The sequence below is a fragment of the Crassostrea angulata genome, chromosome 9, assembly GCF_025612915.1.
Source record: "Crassostrea angulata isolate pt1a10 chromosome 9, ASM2561291v2, whole genome shotgun sequence".
NCBI classification, from domain to species: domain Eukaryota; kingdom Metazoa; phylum Mollusca; class Bivalvia; order Ostreida; family Ostreidae; genus Magallana; species Magallana angulata.
In genome coordinates, this window is record NC_069119.1 from 36,692,281 (window position 1) to 36,711,319 (window position 19,039).

A 19,039-nucleotide genomic window follows, 5' to 3' on the forward strand; every position below is an offset into this window, starting at 1 on the left:
TTTTTGAGATATGCCGCGGACAAAATGACTTTTTGAAATTTTTTAAAATGACGTAACGTAAAAACGGAAGTGACGTTGTCAGGAAAACTTTAACATCTTTGAGGGATAATAGTGTGTCATTATCTCTAAAAGTTTCATAAAAATCGGTTGGAAACTTTTTGAGTTATAAAGCCGAGAAGGAGTCAGAAAAAAAAAAAAAGTATAATAATAACTAGAGCAAAGCTCGTTGCAAAGCAACGAGTGGGTCTTCCGTCAATGTCGGAAGTAAAGCTGGAAGTTCCTGTAAGAAGCAGAGCTCTTAAACCAACAACAAGAGTAACTAAAAGAAAAAAATGAAAAAAATCGAATTATTCCTGGTACGACTTAACAAAATACGAATGATTTTAAGTACGACTTAACAAAAACTTTTCCGATTTCAAGTACGACTTAACAAAAAAATTCCGAATGTGTTACAGTACGACTTAACAAATATTTTTGGTACGAGTTAATTTTACTTTTAACATTACGCTATTTTTTAAACCAAGGACGCGGAATCAAAATTTCCGGAAAAATCAATTTTTAAACCCCAATATCTCTGTTATGCATCGTCCGATTTTAAAACGGATTTCAGTGTTACATTCAGCTTAATAAGCTCTACAAAACACATATTCATTTTTGGTTTGATCAGAAAATTCATTTTTTCGAAAAATTTGTTTCACTTCCGGTTTCAACCGGAAGTGACAGATTTTTATTTCCAGCCTTATTACAGAGGTAAATCGACCAAATCATAACCATTGAAAATTTCAAGCCTTTATCTTTAAGCGTTTTCGAGAAACGCCGCGGACAAAATGACTTTTTGAAAATTTTTAAAATGACGTAACGTAAAAACAGAAGTGACGTAATCAAGAAAACTTTAACACCTTTGCGGGATAATAGTTCCACATTATCTCTGAAAATTTCATCAAAATCGGTTGGAAACTTTTTGAGTTATAAAGCCGAGAAGGAGTCAGAAAAAAAAAGAAAAAGTATAATAACTAGAGCAAAGCTCGTTGCAAAGCAACGAGTGGGTCTTCCGTTAATGTCGGAAGTAAAGCTGAAAGTTCCTGTAAGAAGCAGAGCTCTTAAACCAACAACAATAATAACTAAAATAAAAAGATGAAAAAAATCGAATTATTCCTGGTACGACTTAACAAAATACGAATGATTTTAAGTACGACTTAACAAAAACTTTTTTGATCTCAAGAACGACTTAACAAAAAAAATCCGAATGTGTTCAAGTACGACTTAACAATTATTTTTGGTACGAGTTAATTTTACTTTGAACATTACGCTATTTTTTAAACCAAGGACGCGGAATCAAAATTTCCGGAAAAATCAATTTTTAAACCCCAATATCTCTGTAATGCATCGTCCGATTTTTAAAAGGCTTTCAGTGTTAGATTCAGTTTAATAAGCTCTACAAAACACATATTCATTTTTGATTTGATCAGAAAATTCATTTTTTCGAAAAAATTTGTTTCACTTCCAGTTTCGACCGGAAGTAACAGATTTTCATTTCCAGCCTTATTACAGAGGTAAATCGACCAAATCATAACCATTGAAAATTTCAGGCCTCTATCTTAAAACATTTTTGAGAAACGCCGCGGACAAAATGACTTTTTTAAAATTTTAAAAATGACGTTACGTCAAAACGGAAGTGACGTTGTCAAGGAAACTTTAACATCTTTGAGCTATAATAGTTTCAAATTATCTCTGAAAGTTTCATTAAAATCGTTAAAAAACTTTTGGAGTTATAAAGCCGAGAAGGAGTCAGAAAAAAAAAGAAAAAGTATAATAATAAAAAGAAACCGAAGAATAACAAGAGGGTCTTCCGTTGAAAACGGAAGACCCTAATAATAAAAAGAAACCGAAGAATAACAAGAGGGTCTTCCGTTGAAAACGGAAGACCCTAAAAAGAAACCGAAGAATAACAAGAGGGTCTTCCGTTGAAAACGGAAGACCCTAAAAAGAAACCGAAGAATAACAAGAGGGTCTTTCGTTGAAAACGGAAGACCCTAATAACTAGAGCAAAGCTCGTTGCAAAGCAACGAGTGGGTCTTCCGTTAATGTCGGAAGTAAAGCTTGAAGTTCCTGTAAGAAGCAGAGCTCTTAAACCAATAACAAGAGTAACAAAAATAAAAAGATGAAAAAAATCGAATATTCCTGGTACGACTTAACAAAATACGAATGATTTCAAGTACGACTTAACAAAAACCTTTCCGATTTCAAGAACGACTTAACAAAAAAAATCCGAATGTGCTCAAGTACGACTTAACAATTATTTTTGGTACGAGTTAACTTTACTTTGAACATTACACTAATTTTTAAACCAAGGACGCGGCAACAAAATTTCCGGAAAAATCAATTTTTAAACCCCGATATCTCTGTAATGCATCGTCCGATTTTAAAATGGATTTCAGTGTTATATTCAGCTTGATAAGCTCTATAAAACACATATTCATTTTTGATTTGATCTTTTGGATCTTTGATTTGATCTTTTGGAAACGGAAGACCTTAATAAGAATAATTATTGTTTCATAACTTTATCCAAAAAATATGTTTTGCAAAAATGATGAAATCAACCACTGGGTACATATCCTATTACATTGTCACATGCACCTATCATAAAAATGGCATTTAATTGTATCCATTACAACACGAAAATGACTGACCGTATATATGATCATAGTGAAATATACTAAACTATATTAAACAGTGTAGTAGTTGATATTTTCAAATAAAGGTTAGTAAGCCTACCTGTTTTGTCCAGCAAGACATTTTAAGCTGAGTGTCAGCAACCAAATGTCTGATCACCACATATGTAAAGCTATAAATGTGACAAAGTCGCTGTTCTAAATTCAAGTTTTATTAATGCAGGGGAAATATGACTTGTTTGTATTTGATAGTTCGGCATATCGTAAATTTATCTAAATTGGCCCAAAAAGAAACAGCACTTAAAACTTTACATGTTATATCGTTATCAGTTTGTGCATGTGTAAACATGTTACCGAATTCTTTTGCTGAAAACCTGCAGATTTACCTGGTCGGGTTCTGATTAATAACGTCATTTCCATTACATTCTATATGAGAAATACTTAAAGGTAAAATGATTCATGATTCTTGTAATCTTTGCTGCCACAGTGTTTATGGTTATTTTGAAATAAAATTCTTTCTCGTCAAAGCATTGGTCGTGTGATCAACATGAGTCAGTGTTATGAGCGAACAATCAGTTTGTCTCTTTAAACATAATAAGATGGTATTTTTTGCTTATAATGTCATATTTATGAAGCAGTTTTGTATTGCTTGGTTTATATATTTAAAAAAAGTGTCAATAAATGCTTTGTATCATCGCCATATGTAATCAACATCACATCTGTCAAACGTTGTCAGTCAGTTTGTAGAGTATGAAAAAATTGTTTATGATGATATATACTTGAACTTTCAAACATGTTTCTAATTTGATATCAGTATTGATAACATACAACCGCTGCTTTTCTGTTTTGTTTCTTCGAAAAATGCTGGGACAATATACGAAACAGCGTAATGAGAACCTGCGAGTTTTAGATACCATGGGGCGTGTTTTTAAGATATATCAAAATTAAGATCTACATATCCATACATGTAGGTAAATATTAGAAGGGAAATTTAGAAAACGTTTTATGTATTCTATGTATGTAACATAAGCTATGTATGATTTTGGAAAGGCGGGTAGTGTTGAATCTAAATGAAATGTAATAACATAGTAAATTTACTGAAAATGGGTTTCGCCCCCTTTCGAAACAAGCAAATTTTAATGTTATATAATATTATTCCTCCACCCCCCCCCCCCGAAAAAAAAATCACCCGTAAATATTTCCTTAAATAATTCATACATTTATTGTTTATATTTAAGAAATAAAGTACGAGTTTTCGTGAATGTTGCAGAATAACATCCGAGGTCGAGAAATGTTGTTTTGAATTATAAAAGCCGAGGCGTTAGCCGAGGCATTTATAATTCAAACAACATTTCGAGATTGAGGAGGTTATTCTGCAACATTCAGGATAACAAGAACTTTATTTCTATTCTACTAACAGCCCAGTATTTATATAGATCGTTTCTCCTATAGAGAGACGATCTATGTCATTTTGACGGCTGTTCCGTGTAAACCCAACGGTTTTGTTTGTAATGTTCACATGTATATCGCTCGAAGGAATGACATGCAGACGACATAATTTATCTTTGGATTTTTATTACTCTTTACTTATTTAAAAGATATCTTTGAATCGTATTCCTAATATTTTAAGGGCAATTTATATATTTTATGTAAAAACACGCAATGAAAATGTGCTAGGGGGGTTCTAGGAACAGCCGCATTAATCTCTTCAGAATAAACATTAGAAGCAATACGCATTGTTTTGACAGGAACTAACACATGAACTTTACATGGTTTTAAAACGTTTAAGGTTTGAAGTTGTACTTTCATGATCAGTGCGAGACAAATAGGTATTTCTGATTTGATAATTTACTGATGACGTTCGTGGTATATTGGAGAATAATATTCGCGGCATCTCTATGATCTCGGCAATAACTGTAGTAGAATGTACATATTATAGTCTGTCCCAAGATATTTATGCTGCATATTTGAACGATTTTTAATAAAAAAAAACCCACATACCTGTGACATAAGTGCAATTAAAATTGATGAAAGGAAAACGCTTTGTTAAACATTTCAAGGGATATTGACAATCGTATACATAATCTGAAAGGGAGTGGTTGGGGGGGGGGGGGATTCTGCATTGATATCTTAATCGTATCGTTTAAAAATTGAACGGAAGACCTACTCGTTACTCGTAACGAGATTGTATCTAGTTTTATTTTACTCTTTAGTTCGTTAGGAAGTATGTCCAATACTGTACCACCCTTATCTTCCCAAAACGAAAGTAGATATGATCGATCGATTTTACGGGATGAGAAAATGGGGGGGGGGGGAGGTAATCACAAGCGCTCTACAGCTAATTTTGTAAATGACAAACGATGTTTATTTATAAATGGCTAGCCGTTATACTATGAAATCACTTTCCGCCAATCTCAATAACACTCTAATATGTTTATGTGTCGCTGAAAGATTCGAATAAAATTCCACTCAAGAGAAATAAACAAATAAAGGTAAAATTACCAAAACAACAAACAATATTATAATTTGACCAAAGTAAAATTATCTCTCTCCCTCTCACGTATTTAAAATGTTCTTGGTTTTTCTGTGGCAAGCTATAGATTCCGACAAAGGGTAAGGGTTACTTAATTGCATCTCCGCACACATTTGAATACATGCATTATCAAACTATATATATTTCCAAAAAATGATGACGGGGTTGTACTTTATTATAGTTCACTACATCTCCGCACACATTTAATCGTTCTATAACTTTATCTTCAAAATATGTTTTGCAAAAATGATGAAATCAACCACTGGGTACATATCCTATTACATTGTTACATGCACCTATCATAAAAATGGCATTTCATTGTGCCCATTACAACACGAAAATGACTGACCGTAAATATGATCTTAGTGAAATATACTAAACTATATTAAAAAGTGTAGAAGTTGATATTTTCAAATAAAGGTTAGTAAGCTAAGCCTACCTGTTTTGTCCAGCAAGACATTTTAAGCTGTGTGTCAGCAACCAAATGTCTGATCACCACATATGTAAAGCTATAAATGTGACAAAGTCGCTGTTCTAAATTCAAGTTTTATTAATGCAGGGGAAATATGACTTGTTTGTATTTTATAGTTCAGCATATCGTAAATTTATCTAAAATGGCGCAAAAAGAACCAGCACTATAAACTTTACATTTTATAACGTTATCAGTTTGTGCATCTGTAAACATGTTACCGAATTCTTTTGTTAAAAACCTGCAGATTTACCTGGTCGTGGTCTGATCAATAACGTCCTTTCCATTACATTCTATAAAAAAAACACTTAAAGGTAAAATGGTTCATGATTGTTGTTATCTATGCTGCCACAGTGTTTATAGTTATTTTGAAATAAAATTCTTTCTCGTCAAAGCATTGGTCGTGTGATCAACATGAGTCAGTGTTAAGAGCGAACAATCAGTTTGTCTCTTTAAACATAATAAGATGGTATTTTTTGCTTATAATTTCATATTTACAAAGCAGTTTTGAAATTCTTGGTAAATAAGAAAAAAGTGTCAATAAATGCTTTGTATCATCGGCATATGTAATTAACATCACATCTGTCAATCGTTGTCAGTCAGTTTGTAGAGTATGAAAAAAAATGTTTATAATGATATATACTTGAACTTTCAAACATGTTTCTATTTGATATCATTATTGATAACATACAACCGCTGCTTTTCTGTTTTGTTTCTTCGAAAAATGCTGGGACAATATACAAAACAGCGTAATGAAAACCTGCAAGTTTTAGAGACCGTGGGGTGTGTTTTTAAGATATATTAAAATTAAGATCTACATATACATGTAAATATTAGAAGGGAAATTTAGAAAACGAATTATGTATTCTATGTATGTTACATAAGACATGTATGATTTTGGAAGGGCGGGGTGTTGAATTTAAATGAAATGAAATAAAATATTAAAGCTACTGAAAATGGGTTTCGCCCCCTTTTGAAACAAGCAAATTTTAATGTTATCAAATATTATCCCTCTACCCCCCCCCCCCCCCTCCTCCAGAAAAAGAAAATCACCCGTAAACATTTCCGTAAAAATTTCACACATGTATTGCTTATATTGTATATTATAGTCTGTCCCAAGATATTTATGCTGCATATTTGAACGATTTCTAATAAAAATACACATACATGTGACATAAGTGCAATTAAAATCAATGAAAGGAAAAATTCCCAAAATAACTTCATTCACTTCAATTTTCCCTTATAAAAATCAACAGGAACGAAAACAGATTTCCTATGGAGATTTATAATGGGGAAAGTTGACATCTTTTCTCCATTCGGAAGTACTCAGGACACGTCGCACTATTCTTCAACGTTATCATCTGGGCGTCTTCATCTCCTTGGCAATAGAAAAATTCTCTATAGTCTGTCCCAAGTTTTTGCTTCCATTATATTTTGATGATTTGTAATAAAAATACACATACCTGTGAAAGAAATACAATTGAAATCGATGAACAGGAATATATCCAAGATATCTTCATTGATCCATTATCCATTTTCACTCATAAAATTTCACAGGAACGAAAAAAAAATTCTTACGGAGATTTATAGTGGGAAATGTTTACATCTTTTCTCCATTCGGAAATACTCGGGATACCTCGCGCAATTTTTAACATTATCATCAGGGCTTGTTAGTGGCTGATGCAATGCAAAATCTCCGTAGACTTTTAATTTTGGGATGGGTACTGAAACCTGAAGCGGTAGAGGTGGCGTTTCAAAACAGGTTATCTGGACATTTTTCATACTAGATGATGAACGTAGTTTGAGCACAAGCTGGAAGGGGCGTGTCATACGGGAAATCTTGGGATTTTTTCATACAATTGGATGAACATCGTCTGAACCAAGAGGTATTTATAAATATCGAATAATTTAAGGAAATATGCGGCAATGATATTTTGGGACAGACTATAGACTAGGGGAAAAAGTGAGTATTTCATTGAATTTATTTATACATTTTATAACATGCATACACATGTACATGTATATAGTTTCATGTACACACATTTGTCTAAATTTGCCTTGGTTAGACATGCATGAAATCAGTAAAGGTTCAATATATCAGATTTACGCTAGCCGCCCGTTTACCGTTCATGTGGAAGAGTAGAACGTATCATGGACTGCATTAGCATCAGAATTGAACATAAAAGCATTTTAATGAAGTATAAGATGCACCCATATTGTAAGTATGTCGTCATAGAATGAACGGTACCAAGGCTTCCCTGGTGTTGAGGTAAAGCTAAAACATTAAGCGGTAAAACCTGCACTGAAGAGTAACTAAAATATACGTGTTTATTTAGATTTTGAATAACTCCTAAAAAAGAACGTAATAACTCAAAGGAATCTGGGAAACATTTGTTTAACATCATATATCAAATTGTTTCGTTGTGGAATCAAATCATCAGACAGAGATAAATGTACCGTGATTTGTATAATATGCATCAGAAAAATACAATCGATTTGACAATTTTTGTTTAACATGTACTGATGCATCCCAGAATTAGAACATCTGAGCAGTGTATTACAAACTTCAATATTATAGTGTCTGAAAAAGGCGTCAGTCGTGTTTTAAAATCTTGATACCAAGATTGGCTGTAATAACAAAGACGATGTGCAGATAAGAAGGGTAATTAATTTACCTTTTCAGTGTTGCACACAAACTAACGCACACTCTCTTCAGCTCAAAATATTACACAGAATCATATTACATAACAAGTCGCTTTTTAATATGAAATTAATTCCAAGTCCGAACTGTAACACAAACAACTGTAATGAAATTGACACTATACATCATAGATATTTCCAAAGTAAAAGCATACAAATTTTCTGGAAAGATCGAATATATTGGTGGCAACAACATATAGAAAATGTCAATCACTTAACAATGCAAGATGTCATATTTGGTATCTACAAAGTAAAAAATGTTCCACTAAATTATTGTATTTTTCTTGGAAAATGCTTTATACATCTAATTCATTCAAAATCTCCTGGCAAACAAATTGAGTTCATTGCTTTTAAAAAAAATTCTAAGAAACAAACTTCATGCGAAAGAAAATTATCTTTGTTCGAAGAATCAAATGCTCATTTTTTTATGAATTATGGCAGCCAATATTAGTTAACTTATAAACTGTAGTCTTTCAGTATTATATGGATTGTCTTCATTGTTTGAATATTGCTGATTAATGCTTTCTACCATGTTAAAAACTAAGATGCATGTATATTTTAGATCCATGTTAATATTTTAGCTCCATGTCCAAGGTACTCGTATATTGATCTGTTTCCATGCCATTTATCATTTATTCTATTGTGAAACGTTTTGAATTATGTTCTAAAAATATATGTACCATAATTGTTGAGCCAATAAAATATTCACTCACAAAAAACAAGTTTGTGTACATCCTGCCTTATGTGCATGGCAATTTTTTAAAATTGTGTAGTACATATGTGTATCAAAATATGTTAAATGATTACCAGTAGGTCCTAGGATTGCAGGATTTTGTGCATGGCAATTTTTTTTAAAATTGTGCAGTACAGATGTTGTTGTATCAACATATGTTAGATGATTAAGTCCTAGGATTGCAGGATTTGTTGTTGTATTCTCAGTTCCTACTATTGTTGATGCTATTTTACCAAAACATGTCCAATGGAAAATTATTGAAGTAGTGAAAATGGTGGGTGAGCAGACAGGCAACTGAATTTAAAATATGCATATTCAAAACATCTGCATGCATTTTTGTAATTAAGATATATTTTGTAACAAATATTTTCAACAAATTTATTCTGTATGTCACATAAGAATTTTTACAGCTATAGTTCGCATTCCTACAAAGAATGCCTTATCTGCACTAATTAATGTACCTGTAATTTGATGTTGAACTATAAAAAAAAGAACAAATGTTTGTATCGTACATTAAGTTGGATTTGATATTTCTAATGCTTCATAACATATCACAATAACAACTGATCTTATCAGATTTCAAGGTTAAAGTTCAATTCTGAGGCAAATGTACTTTCCTAACAGCCCTCTGTATTTTCTGAATTATCACTACAAGTACTGTCCGTGTCAGTTAGAACTTCATTCTCTAAACGTCTCTCTAAAAGAAGTAGTTCACAATTGTCACATTTACAACCTTTTTGGCAAATATCACAACAAGTATGTACCCCTGTGTCTTTTCCTAGTTCTTTTAAATCCGAGTCCATCAAAAAATGCCTCATAATATTCAATCTTCTGCAGTCACTTGAACAAAGAATCTCTTTCATATCTTTATTTGAACGCCGCAGATGATAGGAATTAAACAGTATAATTGCTATTGACTGTTCACCATTTCTTCCTATTCTACCTATTTCTTGAACTAAATCTACAATATTGTCAGGCATTCCAAACAAAATAACAGAACAAGAATTTGACACATCAATACCCATTCCCAATGCATTTGTACATTTAACTAGTCTTTTTTTACTACTGTTTGTTTTATCTCTAAAAAACTTAACTATTTCTTCCTTTTTGGATGGGGGAGTTTCTGAATGAAACATATCAATTAAGGAGCCAAATGTCTCCTCATCCAGCTCTTTAGAAAAATAAGAGTAAAGTTTTGACACATCATTAATACTGTAACAATACAACAGGGTTTTTGGAAAATCACCAGCCAATTGTTTCAAACCATCTACAAGCCATGACATTGCAATTTCCAGTTCATTTGAAACTTTACACACTGAAAATTTAATGTTGGCTTTGCTTGGAGACTTGAAAATTTCCACAGTGTTTGGTCCCAAACACAACTGCTTCATTACTCGTTTCTTAATTTTTTGTGTGCAGGTTGCACTCAATGCCACAAAATTGGCTTGTGGAAATAAAGAACGCAGTTCTCCAACAGAAGCAAACCACTTTCTGAAAGCTTGTTTATTTAGTCCACTTATGTCTTCACCCCTGAAAAATAAAGGACCACATGATCATGATGTTTTACTCTATATTTCATACTGTTGAATGATTTTTATTCGTGGGGGTCAATGTTCATGGACAGCCAACATTTTCCTGGTTCATGGGGACGTTATTTAGTTGGTAGTAATCGGAACAACTTTAATGAATATTAAACAATGCTTGTATATATGTTTGTGGGAATGTAAATTCGTGGGCTAGGATTACCCACGAAAGCCATCAACATTGGTCCTCCACGAACAACAATGATTCCACAGTATTAGTCTAAACTTGAAATACTGGTTCAGTGTTTTAGCTTTAATATTTCAGTAGATTGAAAAAAAGCTTATTTTGATTAACTCTGCCAATTGAGAAATATGCCTATGTGTGACATTTATTTCAGCAGATTGAAAAGAAGCTGTTGCTTACAGCAGTTACCAATACTCAACAAAACATTACAAATATAAACATTCTTACGACAGCATCAATTTTAATCTCTGTAAACCATTATTCAGAGAAAGTTATGGAAGCCTGGAATATAATTACCATGTTGCAATGGTGTGGAACTCGTCTATAACGATGGAACAAACTTTAAACTTTGTTATGCCCTCTCTCCACCCAGCATTATTTATAACTCGTTCTGGGGATGCATTATATGATATCTATTTCCCCATTCAGGATACGGGCATCGCTTTCTACACTTGATCCTGTAAACACTGTACATGTAATTAATCTTAAGTTGACTTCAACTTCAAGTATGGCGAGGGGAAGTCCAGGAGAGGGTGTTATTATTTCAACAGTTCAGACACGTTTACTCATTAATATTGTTACATTGTAATAGAAGTGGGTCATTGAAATAATTCAGAAAAATACCATACCTATGTATGCTGCCGAAACACTTTTTATTGTTGCTAACTTCGCCACCTGGTCCTGCATCAATGCAACTAAAGGACAGCACACTAACATTACACTTTGGTTAAAATCTGCTCTTATCTCGCGAATAACCGGCAAGAATACGTGAAAAGGAAGCGATTTTCCAAATCCTGTTGGCAATATAACTAAACAGTCTTTCCTGTCCAATAATATATCCAATATTTGTCTCTGTTACGGCTTTAAAGAGTCAATACTAAAACTTGACAATGATTTCTTCAATGCTTCATCTGTGTCCGCCATTTTTAAAGCTATACCGAACATGAAATGAAAAGCGTACAGTGATTGGTTAATATGAAAGAGTTTCATTGGCTGACCCTAGGTCATGAAAGTTCATTCTGACGTGACCCTGTACGGGATGTCTTCAGATCTTTGTGTAGCGACATCGAATTTGTCAGAGCGGATGTTTTAATCAGATTGGGATATACGTAAAACCATTTGACTGCCGTCATGAGAAAAGGGCCCTTATCTTTTGACGTCACAATGCTCAGAAAACGACGTCAAAGTAGCGGCATTGTAAACGCAGTTTTTCTATTTGCTCTTTCTATTTTTTTTCTGCGTCTGTGTTGTGCTTTTTGAATAACTAGAGTCTAGCCTTGTTTTTATACCGCGATTAATATTTTTTCAATCAAATACACCTGTTGATTAAAAAAAAAAACCCATTTAATAAATGAAATATACACATGTAACGTCAATATCTACACATTTCGAACGCGTAATATTGCACACAAGTTGATGCTGAAATATCATAAAAATGCTGCTTTTGCATCAGCTATGATACTTAAACACCATATTTTCCATTCTGGTGTGTGATGATTCAATTCAATTCAATTTCAATTCAATTCAATTTATTCTCTCAAACCATTATCATACAATGGTACATGAGGTACAATAACATATTTACATTAAATTGTGATGTCAAGGGTCTAATAAATTATATATAAATTATAATACAACATAGTATTACATGTGTTAGTAAGCATAAGTAAGTAAGAGATAAAAAATAGTAATAATACAAAAAGTGGTAGAAAAAAAAATAGATCATCATATAAAAATTTAATACAATGTTTCATTGGTGTTCAATACGCGGAGAGAAATAATAATAATAAGTGCTAATATAGTTTAGGCTGGACAGCAGAATTGCTCTTGGATATTCAATATAAAAGAGCTTAATTTTTTCAATGTTTTGATGTTCGTTGTCATCAGCAGTTCCCTAAATTTTAATGTACTTGGTTTTTGAAAATACTTGGTACATAGAAACTGCTTACGTAAAGTTAAAAAAAATTTACATTCAAGAATAAAATGGTATTCGTCCGCTAATTTACCACTATTACAGAGTGTGCAGCTTCTGTCATTTACAGGAATTCCATACCATCTACCAGTTTCAATCGGTAAACGGTGATTTGCTGTTCTGAATTTAATAAGTGGTTTCCAAAATTTTTTAGTAAGAATGCCTAAGTATTTTTCAAAACCAAACTTTTGTTTATAAATTTTAAATATTTGACCTTTAGATGAATTATCTATATCTTTTGCCCATTTCTGAATGAACTGGTCCTGCAATCTTTGTTTGATGGCGGCAGAAATCCACTTATCATTAACTATTGCAGTACATTGTTCTGTCCAGATATTAGAGAACCCACATGAGTCTAAAATATGTCGTATAAAATCAGTCCATGGATTTACACAGTCATTATTATACATGTATTGGTTTGCTAAATATTTGTAAACAGTAAACACAATCTTATTGTCTTGACCTTGGATCATTTTTGTCCAATAAGAAATCATTCGAGAATATACAGTTACGTATAAAGGATAACGACCTGATTCACCATAGACCATATACGATGGAGTACTACTTTTCATACATAGAATATATTTTAAAAATTTCAAATGGATTTTTTCAATAATATCTATATTCTCGTAACCCCAGATTTCACAAGCATAGAGCAAAACCGGCACTACTACTTTATCAAACAAATCAAACTGTTGTTCCATGGGTAGATTAAAAAGTCTTATTTTTCTTATAATACTATACATAGCTTTCTGTGCTTGCTCAACCAAGTGTTTTTTTGCTTTACAAAAAGATCCACTTCTGGAAAATACAGTACCCAAATATTTGAATTCACTCTCAATTTCAACAACGTTATTATTATAATAAAAAATGTTTTTTGGCTTAGGGCCTTTTGAAAAAACTAATATCTTTGTTTTTTCTACATTGACATTTAGTTTCCATTGGGAACAGTACACATGGAATTCATCTAGTGCTTTCTGGAGATCATCAGCGGTCTCAGACATAATAACCGTATCGTCTGCATAAAATAATAGGCAAAGTTTCAAGTATAACATCAACTCATCTTCAATGGAAGAACTAATACTTTGTAACCCAACAATATTTTTATCTAATAAAAAATATTCTTAGTCATTAATATACAATGAAAATAAAAAAGGAGATAAATTTTCTCCTTGACGCACACCTATATTACAACAGAAAAAATTAATTAATTCTACTTCAAACAATTAAATACGATGCGAAAGGAATTATAGAAGAAAAAAATTAATGCAGAACAAAATTTGACGTTCATGACGTCGTGACGTTTTCGACCAGCTACGTCAAAGTCGTGTTAACATGTCATACTAAAATTGTCATAAAATGCTTAAAATACACAAGATCCTGGATATCTATGTATATTTGTATTCAGAAAGAGTAGACTAATCGGAATTGACAAAAAAGTGAGTTTGTGAAATTTTGACCTTAAGGGCCCTTTTCTCGTGACGACAGTCATTTATTATAACATTTCAGTTTTTTGTGAATATTAATTAAAATGTACCTGGGTATTCCTTTCTGAAATTGGATCCCTAATGTAGGAACAGCCTACTCCTCAAAACTTTGATTTTAGCGAGTTTTAAATCTATAGTATTTAAGTTGCTTTCACTAAAGTTACAAATTCAAAGTGGTGAAAATCATGATCCCAAGGGGTAGGGTGGGGCCACAATTGGGGGACAAAGTTTAAGAAAAGAATATATAGAGTAAATCTTTAAACATCTTCTTTTCAGAAAGTAATCAGCTAGGAAAGCTGAAACTTGTTTAGGAGTATCCTCTGGTAGTGTAGATTCAAAGTTGTGAAAATAATGATCTCCGGGGGAAGGATGAAATAAATTAAAAACCTTTCATTTTAGATAAACTACTTTGAAGTAGACAAAAAAAATAATGAGCGTAATAAGTGGCGCAGGTCTTGGTGGATCTATTTCAGTAGAAGTTGCATCAAGATATATGATTGCACTGATATATTGAAAAATAACTTAGGGATTGAATATATCTACCTTAAATATATCAAAATATACATATGAATTAAGGGTAGAATAAGTAAAATAAAATGCGCCATTTCATTTTGTGACTGCAAGGTTTCAGTTTTGGGGGAAAGAACGTTCAAGATAATGCTAAGAATAATGTGAAGCAGAACAAGGCTTAAATAAATAAAACTATATCAGAAAATGTGATGCAAGTTCATTATGCAGCTACTTACATCGGACAACTTTTGATTAAAATGTACCATTAATTATACAGCCACTCGCATGTTTTGATTGTATACGCCATTTATGTATATATAATCATTTTTATGTATATATGATATATATTTGCATTATATATTATGATATGATGTGAATAATGAAAAAAAATGTATATACAACTATATAAAGTATTTATAAAATCTTTTTGATTAAATGTCGTAGCTTAAAATGATTCATTTGTCGTGGCCATTTTGAGACTGCATCGATCTTCTTTTGAAGAAGAGCTATGTATACGAATAATAGAAAATGTCCAAATTTACAAGATAAATTATATGGAATTGTCATTCTTAGTAATAGTTCATAGCTAAATAAATTATACATGAAGACTTTGGATAAATATAATGATTACCTTGTTGACCATCACGCCTCATTAAAACAGAACTGTTGCATTTGGAAAGGAAGAGGGTGGAGAGGGGCTTGATCCGCCTTTTTCAAAACATACTTTTATCTGAAATTTACATAAAAATAACCCAGGTTTGACGCCAACGCCTACGCCACCGCCATAGCCGGGGGTATAGCATAAGCTCTTCCCGACTTCATCTTGGTGGGCTAATGAGTAGAGAAATAACTGTACTAATCTTATTTGGTAGTGTTAAAATAATAATGATTATTTTTTATTATAAATAACATAATTTAGAAAATATATACGACGCATTACACCACCTCTGGTTTAAAACTTCCCGATGGATTTTACAGAGATGTGTAGACAGTCACTTGTCTGTACTTCATACGATATGACGTCATATTAACTTTGACGTCACGATCTGCATTCCTTTCGTTAGTTCTCAGGGAATGTATTTTAACGTTAAAAGTGAATTATATCAAACCACTATGAAACCGCATGTTTCCTTTACATAGATGCTGCCGTTAATGCTAGACGTACAGAATTCATTCACATTAAAAAAACATTATTATGTTACCAGTATTAAAAACCGTAGTTTAGCATCGCAGTACAGTTAAGGCGGTCAATAAAAATACGGGCAAATTTCTGTGATGAAAACACGTATACTTTAGTTAAACTGGCATGTCCTTTTTAAAATCAATAACAGTCACTCAAATGCAATATATTTCTAAAATATATATATAACAGTACAATATTTTATGTTCATAGTGGTCACGTGATATGGCAGTCGCATGGTACAAGCAGATGTATTTGTGGTTTTGAGGTCATTTAAAAAATTCAATATTGCAAGGGCATAATCATGCCAAAATTCACAACTGAATTATGAAATAACTTGATGTTATAACGTAGATTTTGAAAAACGGTGCGAACTTTTTAAGATAAGAATATTTGTTAGTAGAAACCGTAATTTATAATGCATATGTTGAATAATTTTGAAGGTCACGGGGTTAATTTCATTAAAAAATAATTAATTTGTAAGATTTTACAAGGATCGTAGAAGTTTTTAAGTTACATAGCATATTTCAAATTCACATGTAAAAGTTTGTCGGGATCAGGTAAGTGTATGCCCTTGCAATTAAGTGATTTATTTAGGTACTCAGATTTTAGATATACGATATTTTATACAAAACCGAGGTGGCTTCTTTATACGATGCATACTTTTAACAAAATGAAAATGAGACTATATACTATTAGGTAGCATTCTACTAATAATAATTTTAAACAAAATATTCATTTATACTTTTCCGTTAATGTATGACATTTATTTTTCTTCGCTATAAAACTGCACGATAGCCTTCAATGATTTAACTTAATGCGTCATTTTGAAGCATATGACGTCATATTTTGTAGTACAGCGAGAAAGACATCTCGCTTATTTTTCAGTGTGTACGATATAACGGACATCAAAATTGTAAGTAATAGCATTTGTTTTTTTTAATTAAAAGATTAGTATAAGTTAATTTTACTAATAAATAGATTAAAAAGTACTTTCGAGGTTTGTAATATACTGTGATGTCATAATGCACATTTCCCGTACTTTTTGTCTGAACGGAGTTTATTGACAGCCTTAACTGTGCTGCGATCGGGACGCCTTAACATTGTTGCGACGTATATGCAGTTAATAGTTAACATTTAATCAGTACAAAAATTAAATCGTTTTCAACTGTAATAATAAATTGCTTTTGGGAGAGATAGTCAAAAGGCAAAAAGGTGTAATTTTTTTTTCAGTCAGCTTAGCAAATATAGTCTAAAACTCATTAATAATAATGCAAATAAATTTCAGTTTTACCCTGCCTGCCCCTCTGAAGATCCAGATCAGCTTTTTTTTAAATTTCAATTTGAAAAAAAAAATGGTTAAGATAAAAATCAAAGACACAGTACAGAAAAAGCATAATGAAAAAAGGTAGTTTAACATGAAAAGCTCTTTTGTAAATGTGCAAAGTGCTTCTTCCTGCGCATTTCGCGAGATATTATTAGTCCCCTACCGGTTTCACCGGAGGGGACTATAGCTTTCCTCTGCGTCCGTCAGTCCGTCCGTCTGTCTGTCCGTCTGTCTGTCCGTCCGTCCGTCTGTCTGTCCCACTTCAGTTTTCTCTATGCGTTTGGGGAATAATATGAAATTTGCTGAACAGCTTCAAAATATCAAACTACAGATCAGGTTTACACCTTTGTAGCATCTGGTTGACATATTTTCAAAAAAAAATATTTTTTATATTCCATTTTTTTAATGTTCGGGTTCGATATTCTGCATAACAGTGCATTGTTTTCACAATTTCCACAACCCGGTAGGGGACGTGTTTTGATTATACAATACTCTCAGAATGCTTGTTTAATATAGCATTACCTAACCCATTTAAATAACAACACCCCATCACTTTAAAAAATACAAAGAAGAAAAAATTAGGATAGTTCTTAAACGCAATGCATACAAATTAAAAACTTCATCTACTCGTGGATCATCGAATATAAGGATAATTTAGCAGTTTCCGTGTTTAAAAAAAACGCGATGTTCCTGTCACGTTCCTTAAAAAATTCCGGCACATCATGTCGATCACTGAGAAGCAGTGACTAGAATCATGAACAAACTGAGTGTTTTTGTACAACTAGATGGCATACAAAAAGATTTATGTGGTAGGTAAAATATATATATTTTTTAAAAACGTGAAAAAACTCTCATAATTGTGTATAATAACAAACAGGAAGTAAGATTGATTATCTTGATATTGATACACGTTTATGCATGATATTCAAGCTTTTATCCAGTCTTATTCGCAGTTTAATATTGTCAACTTGCGTTTCTGGGCTGGCTGTTATCTTTAACATATTCTGAAAGATTTTTTACAATCATTTCCCGTAAATAATTTTTTGAAATATACATAATATCCCTTCATTCATGAAATAGTCTCCTTGTTCAAAAATGGCGACAGAAAAGGTAACTAATTGCACGTTGTCGTATTTTGATAGCTATGCTTTATTGTTGGGCATTATGTATGCTTTAATATTAGAAAAACAGAAAGAGAGCATAAGCTTCAACGATGCACCTAAAATATCAGAATGTCTTTTCGTCGTAGTGTTTCAACATTTTAACGTCAAATGCTTTTTGAAGTGAATTATTCAGTAATACACGAATTGTCAATTGTTTGTTTTGATTTCCAAACAATGGACATTCATTCTTTATGTAACAAGTCCATGTCCTTGCCGTCATAGGTGATGAAATATCTGCTTCCTGTATTCTTTATTAAGACTTATAAATACCAAAACAATATTCACCAATGTCAAGGTGCGAGTTGGAAAGAAATAAGAGATCATATAATGAAGAACTTGAACATTCTAAAAATAATAATGATAATGATAAAACAAACAAGAATAACTGAACTTGAAAAAATAAAGTATATCAAAATTGTGTCAATTTATTGTTTAACTCAGACAATTCTTTGTTCTCTCTTGATTGGTATTTATTCTCCGTTTCTGTCTGTAACCTTTGGAATATTTGTGCTTATTGTGTGCTAAT

General features: G+C 32.2%; 1 pseudogene; it reads right to left on the reverse strand.

Annotated features, from left to right (window-relative positions):
* Nucleotides 1-9,679: 9,679 nt before the first annotated feature.
* On the reverse strand, nt 9,680-11,882 carry LOC128162553 (bifunctional 3'-5' exonuclease/ATP-dependent helicase WRN-like; annotated as a pseudogene).
* Between the last annotated feature and the right edge of the window lie 7,157 nt (nt 11,883-19,039).